At 52.5% G+C, this 7448-nt stretch overlaps 1 long non-coding RNA gene across 1 annotated transcript; it reads right to left on the bottom strand.

Annotated features, from left to right (window-relative positions):
• Positions 1–431: 431 nt before the first annotated feature.
• Positions 432–7051, bottom strand: LOC135980103 (uncharacterized). The gene is made up of 3 exons (XR_010597329.1): positions 6335–7051; positions 5690–5975; positions 432–2639 (listed from the first exon to the last, which is right to left on the bottom strand). It is a non-coding gene; the product is annotated as an uncharacterized LOC135980103 (long non-coding RNA).
• Between the last annotated feature and the right edge of the window lie 397 nt (positions 7052–7448).

Raw genomic sequence — 7448 nt, 5'->3', positions numbered from 1 at the left:
TCCTCTTCCCCTCTGCACAGCAAGCAGGATGCTCCCAGGAGCAGCTCCAAGGCAGAGGGCTGGAGCAGCACATGGCAGTGGGGAGAGGGACACCTGAACTGCCGGCAATTGATAGCCTGCTGGGCGGCTGCCACACAGGGAACTTAGGGGAGCTGATAGGGGGGCTGCTGGCCCACCCTGGTGCCAAGCCTGTTGCCGGCACAGGGGCCCGAGGACAGCAACAGTGGGGTTCGTTGCCCGGAGTGCTTCGCGTCAATAAACATACCGGGGTGGAGAAACAATCAAAGTTTATTTGAGATCTCAAAGTGGTGCAAGGAGACAGGCAAGTCTCAAATCAAGCACCCCAGCAAAAACAGTTTCTCTCTTCTTTATACATTTTACAACTAAGCCCCCCCTCTCTCCCCCTCCCTACCACCACCCCTCTACTCCCCCTCCCCTCTCTACCGAAAGCATGTTTATACATTTAAGCAATTAAATCATTCTAGGGCTATAAATCTAGCTTGTTAGTAACTTCTCCCTAAACTGTTATTTGGTTCTGTTTACACTTAGTTTATTACCCCTTCCCCAGCTAGAAACATGCAAACCTCATCATTATCGTTTGGTACCTGGTATGAGCAAGGTTGTAATTGCTAACTGACTGTTTACACATTCCAATTCCTGTCCTTGGTTGTTGAGGTTGATCAGAGTTAAACATGGAAGAACTCTGGCTCAGGCAGGCCTAGTAACCCCAACAGTTCCCTCCTTTGAGAATACTCAACAAGCTTTTGGCTGAGTTTTCTCATATTCTGTAGACAAGATACGATTGAGTGCCATGGAGCTGGGGTTCTCAATGAGAGAATATGCTGGGATTTCTGGGGAACGGGGGGCACACAGCTTACGGAGGAGCAATTTAAAACAAGCAATCAGGAGGAGGGTGACCAGGCACAGTACCACACCTGTGAGGAGGAGATGCACAAGGCTATTTCCCAGTCCTCCCAGGTTGGGCAACCAACTCCAAAGGGAATCAAAAACTGTGGGTTCCCTTTCCTGAGCCTTCCACTGCTCAAAAGCCTGTTCAGCTGACAGGACGTGCCTGTTAATGTCCTGCGAGTTTTCTGGGACATAAGTACAACATTCACTCCCAATAAGGACACACACCCTGCCCTGGGAGGCTAAAACATAATCTAAGGCCTGTCTATTTTGCAGGGACAGCAACCGGAGCTGGTAAAGCTCTGAGTTAAGGCTTTTCTCTATGGCCAAGGTCTCATTGGCATACTTGGTGAGAAACACAGAGAGCCTACGATAAAATTGAGCCAGTCGTCCTACCCCATAGGATGGGAGAAAGATCATACCCAATCTGTCTCCTTCTGTAATGGGCTCTGGGGTGGCATACAAAGATCTACGCTGCCTGGCGCGGCCAGGGGGCAGTTTATGGAGGACACGAAGGGAAGGGACAAGATATCCTAGATAGCAGCTTCCATACCACCGATGCGGTAGCCACTTATAGGCAGAGCTACCGCAAATATAAAAGGAGTGGCCATTCCCTACCAAGCCATTATAACCGCTACTCCACCTATTTACTTGTCTGTCATTAAACGATCCGAACCGGGTGGTAGAGTCGGATTTGCCGTTAACATAGACTGGGATGGAAGCATCACTGTCAGGGGATAAATAATACTGACAGGTGCTATTCCCAGCAAACCAGGTGTGATTACTGGACTTAAACTGTTGATAGCACACCAACCCAGGGGCCACTGGCCGTAACCTAATAGGGGAAGGGATATATGTTGAGTTGGCCTGCGGCTTCCAGGGGTCGTCCCTTAATGCATACTGGGACTCAATGGTACAGTTCTGCGACAAGGGGGTACCCGAGGCATTTTTCCCCCTACTGAACCATCCCCAACAGATATCTGACCAATTCTGGGGAACCACCCTCCAGGGTAACCCTGCAGCATGGTGCGGGATTTGGGAGCATACCCAGCAGTTGGAGAGGTTAAACTCTTGGGCAAACAAACCTTCAGGGACTCATATGTGTTTGTCTCTAAGTTAGTAGGGATTCCTTTCCATCCCGCATGTGCCTGGGGGGAAATGGGAGTTAACAAGAGGAGTGTCCCTATGGCAAAGAGCACCACTGTGGCAGACCCTGGATCTGAACTCATATTGGGCAGGTGACCCTAGGGCCTAACAATCACAATTCCCCAAATACCCACAAAATAACAATTATCAATAGTAAACAGATTAAAAACAAAAGGGACCAGGCCACCAGGTTAGGCCGGTCCTGTGAAAACAAACACAACCAACGCTCAGAGGTCTCGCGGGGAGTGCGCTGTGACTGTCCAAAGAGATCACAGGGCATTCCCAGCAGACACTATTGTCGTCTGAATAACAGCTTAAGTCCCAAATCGTCGCTGGCAGTCTTCTCTGCAGGCTGGACGGTCCACCGTTCAGGAGCAGGCACTGCTTTCACATGAGAGTGATGAATCCAGTTTTTGTGTCCCTCAACCTTTGCTGCTGTATGGGAGACCAGCAGGACGGTGTGGGGTCCCTTCCACTTCTCTTGGAGAGGCTCGTCCTTCCAGGTCCGGACGAGTACGGGATCGCCTGGCTGCAAGGAGTGGATCGGGGCATCCAGCGGGAGAGGTTGCAAATCTTTGGTATACCTGTGGAGAGAACAGAGAACAGCAGACAGAGAGCACATGTACTGAGATAAGAAGACACACCCCATTTCCCACTCCCCTGCCAGAATCGGTGTACCATTCAGAGGCCATGCCCTTCCAAACAATCTCGAAGGGACTGAGCCCTAACCTGCCCTTATCGAGAGCACGAATGCGGAGCAGAACAAGGGGCAAAGCATCAGGCCACTTAAGGGAAGCCTCTTGGCAAATCTTTGAGAGGTGCCGTTTAAGTGTCTGATTTGTACGCTCCACTACCCCACTGGCCTGTGGTCGCCATGGCGTGTGAAGCTTCCAGGGGATCTGTAGGGCATCCGGAACGACTTGGGATGTGAAGTGTGTTCCGTTGTCAGATTCCATCCACTGGGGGAGCAATCTGAGCCTTACTCTGTGCTACTCGATATCCTCGGAGTCCAACAAAGTTCAGGAGGCTCACAGTGGCTTTAAGGCAAGAGGTTAGACCCACTGCAGCAATTAACAAGTCATCCACATATTGCAGGAGGAGGACTTTGTCCTCGTTGTCCCACTCCTCCAAGTCTATAGCCAGGGCCTGGCTGAAAAGGGTGGGGGAATTTTTAAATCCCTGAGCCAGCACTGTCCAGCAAAGCTGCTTTCTAACCCTCCTTTTGTCCTCCCACTCGAAGGAGAAAATCTCCTGAGACTGGAGGTCAACCGGAATCGTGAAGAAAGCGTCCTTTAAATCCAGGACTGAAAAATGGGTGTACTGCCCCCCTATAGAGGCAAACAGTGTATACGGATTTGGAACAAGGGGGTGTAGAGTCTTAACCCGCTCATTAACTGCTCTCAGGTCCTGGACCAGCCAGTATGTTCCATTGGGCTTTTGTACAGGCAAGATAGGAGTTTTCCAAGCTGACTGGCATTCTCAAAGTACCCCGCACTTTAGGAACTGATCTATAGTTTCCTGCAATCCCTCTCCGGCTTCCCTTTTGACCGGATACTGCTTAATTCGCACTGGACCTTTTCCTGGCAGGAGCTGAACAGTAATAGGAGTATGATGGGCTGCCTTTCCAGGGATCCCTGATGCCCATACCAGAGGAAAAACCCGCTTCTCCCATTGAGTCCACTCTGGGGCTTGCATGGCTGAGGGCTCAATTGCAAGTGTCATTATCCAGGCATTCTCTGGACGTAAGGTGAGGCTTATTTCATCTTGAGTGAAATGCAGGGTGGCACCTAAGCGACAAAACAGATCCCGTCCTAATAGTGGCGTTGCACAATCGGGGAGGTAAACCAATTTGTGAGATAGAGTTCTGTTTCCCAAAGCACATTCCGCTGGAGCATATACTGGGCACTTAGTTCCTTTCCCTGTGGCTCCCACCACAGTGAGGGAATCTGCCACAGGCAGCTGAAGGGGTTGGTTTACAGCAGTTCGTGCAGCTCCAGAGTCTATTAAAAAGTCTATGTCTGAATCTCCCACCCGCATGTTTACTCGGGGTTCCGGGGGCAGGATAGTCCGTCTCCCCTGACACCCCTATTCTTGATCTGAATCTCCCACCCGCATGTTTACTCGGGGTTCCGGGGGCAGGATAGTCCGTCTCCCCTGACACACCTATTCTTGATCCTCCGCTGCCATCATAGGGGTACCTTCCCTTTCGGGGCACTCATTTTTCCAATGTCCCTCCTTTGGGCATATGGCACATTGGTTGCGACCCAGACGCCTTTCCTGTGAGCCAGGGCGCCCACGCCCACGTCCTCTCATTCCCCGGCCCCTTCCACCTTCCTGAAATCTTCCCCTGCCACCAGCCTGTACTGCTGCAACCATCATTTTCACTTGCCTCTTTTCCTTTTCTCCCTCCCTAAGGCTGTAAGCCCTGTTCGCAGTCTCCAAAATCTGTGCCATTGTCATGCCCATCAAATCCTCCTTTTTCTGCAGTTTCCTTTTAATATCAGGGGCAGCACGGTTGGTAAAGATACCCTTTATAATTGCCTCAGTAGCCTGATCATCGGGGTTTGCATTAGTAGTATGCCTGATGGTATCCCGAATACGCTGCAGAAAAGCAACTGGACTCTCTTTTGGCTCCTGTACTAGCTCATACGGCTTAGCCCAATTGTTATGTCGGACAGCTGAGTGTCGGAGACCATGTAATAGGAGCTCCTTGTATACAGTGAGACAGGTGAGATCTGCCGGCACGTTGGGATTCCACCGGGGGTCTGCTGTAGGGACCTGAACTGCAGCAACAGGAACGTTTGCTGCGTTTGCCTCATATCTAAGCTGTGCCTCCTCTCGTGCCTTAGACACAACTGATTACGCTCCACCTCAGACAGCAGGGTCCGCATAAGGACATTACAGTCAGCCCAGTCAGGCTTATGGCTAGCCAGACACCCTTCAAAGACTGAGATAAACTTGCTTGGATTCGTAAAGAACTCCCCTGCCTGTGCCTTAAAAGCTGCTAGGTCCACTGGGTTAAAAGGCACATGGGTATAAACCTGCATTGTAATGGCTGGGCGATTTTCTGCTCCAGGACGGGCTATCCGAGTCTCAGTAATCAATGGATAGAATCCCACCGAGGGGGCAATCTCTGGGACCTGAGGCACCCTATCTTTATATGGTGGGGGTGTTGGAGCCGAAGGGGACACCGACTCTGCCATTACAACCGGGGGAGGGTTCTGAGGACTAACAATAGTTACTACCGAACCTGTCGGAGTCAAATTACACTTTTGCAAAAGATCTGATCTATCTCTTAACAACATAAAGAACTGTACATACATATGTTCATTCCATTTACCCGTACGCTGACAAAACAAAAGCAATTGAAGGATCGTATTATAATTAAGTGATCCCTCCGGTGGCCACCTTTCCTGGTCCTCTAGCTGATATTGAGGCCAGTCTACTGTACAGAATCTTTTCAGTTTACTTGTAATCAACGGATCCGATCCAAACACTTTCCAGTTCACCAGAATGCATTCTAAGGGCGTACACCTCGCCCTGCCTGCAGTACTCTATCCCTGCCCCATACTCTAGGGAGACACTGGGTGTCCCCAGGTCAAAACAGGTAAAGTCCCCACTGGACTGTTCCTACCTTATCCAAGGGTCCGGTTCTGCACCGTCATCCGCAGCTGCTTCTCCACTAATCGAGCGCGTTGCACCGTTGTACCCTCCGGGGTCGACCAAACCACGTCTCCGCCGAGGCCCTCGATGAAGTCACCGGTGAGCGCTCTGGGTGTCGGTCATCGTCGTAATCCGTCGGCCGCCAGGAGGGATCCGGGCAAGGCTAAATTTCAGCCTCGAGCCCACCCAGGGACGCCAAGACTGTTGCCGGCACAGGGGCCCGAGGACAACAACAGTGGGGTTCGTTGCCCGGAGTGCTTCACGCCAATAAACATACCGGGGTGGAGAAACAATCAAAGTTTATTTGAGATTTCAAAATGGTGCAAGGAGACAGGCAAGTCTCAAATCAAGCACACCAGCAAAAACAGTTTCTCTCTTCTTTATACGTTTTACAACTAAGCCCCCCCTCTCTCCCCTTCTCTACCACCTCCCCCTACTCCCCCTCCCCTCTCTACTGAAGGCATGTTTATACATTTAAGCAACTAAATCATTCTAGGGCTATAAATCTAGCTTGTTAGTAACACTCCTCTAAACAGTTATTTGGTCCTGTTTACCCTTAGTTTATTACCCCTTCCCCAGCTAGAAACATGCAAACCTCATCATTATCCTTTGGTACCTTCTTTGAGCAAAGTCGTAATTGCTAACGGTCTGTTTACACATTCCAATTCCTGTCCTTGGCTGTTGAGGTCGATTAGAGTTAAACATGGAAGAACTCTGGCTCAGGCAGGCCTAGTAACCCCAACAATGTGGTATCTGCTCTGGGTGGGCACAGGACAGTGGGGTGCAGGGGTGTCTGTGTGGTAGCTGCTCTGGGTGGGCACAGGGTGTAGGGGTGTCTATGTGGTAGCTGCTCTGCGTGCAGGATGATGTGATGTAGGGGTGTCTGTGTGGTAGGTGCTCTGGGTGAGTGCAGGACGGTGGGGTGTAGGAGTGTCCGTGTAGTAGATGGTTGGGGGGTGAGGGCCTATGTGGTGCTTTTCCCCAGCCAGCCATAGAATACAAGGCACAGGGAGGAGGAGGGGGAGAATTCCATTCCCTGCCCGTGTCCCTGAGCCCCTCCCAGGCATCCACGCGGGGCTAGAGACCTCCCACTCCCCACCCTGTAGGCTGATGCTCCCCTGTGGAACTACAACTCCCATCGTGCCCCGCGCTGCCCCGCCCCTCCCAGCCGGGGGGCTGTTTAACCCTCCGGCTGCGGGCGAACAGTGCGAGCGGGAGCTCAGGTACGCGGCGGGGTCTGCCGGCCGGTTCTGTGCTGGGACAGGCTTTGGGGGACCCGGAGCGGGGGGGACAGGTTGAAGGGAATCTGGCCCTGTGCTGGGGTTGTGGGCGGGGACTGCCGAGCCGGCCTGCTGCGGTGTCTGGTTGTGTAACTGCTCCAGCCGCGCTGCAAACCCGGGCGGGAGCGTTATAAGGGGAAACTGGCGGGGGGGGAGCCGGCCCTGTACTCGGGGGGGCGGCAGGTTGGTGTGTGTGTGTGGGGGGGCGGGGAATACTGGCTGGAAGGAGAGCTGTGCTGGGGGTGGGGTGGGGGAAACACTGGTTGGAGGGGGAAGCTGGCCCTGTGCAGGGGCTCCTGAGGGGAGCTTCCTGGCTCACTGGGACCCAGGGCCCATCTCCGTTCCTGGTCCTGGCCAGCTTGGAGGTGCCCATCTCCTGGCTGTGCACTGGCTCCTCATGGAAGGGGTTGGTGGCTCAGCCCATGGCCAGGTGGTCCCTAATTCCCAGGG

This window comes from Chrysemys picta, unplaced genomic scaffold (assembly GCF_011386835.1).
Source record: "Chrysemys picta bellii isolate R12L10 unplaced genomic scaffold, ASM1138683v2 scaf1840, whole genome shotgun sequence".
Lineage (NCBI taxonomy): Eukaryota > Metazoa > Chordata > Testudines > Emydidae > Chrysemys > Chrysemys picta.
The sequence above is the reverse complement of the archived record's forward strand: the minus strand, read 5'-3'. Positions and strand labels throughout refer to the sequence as shown.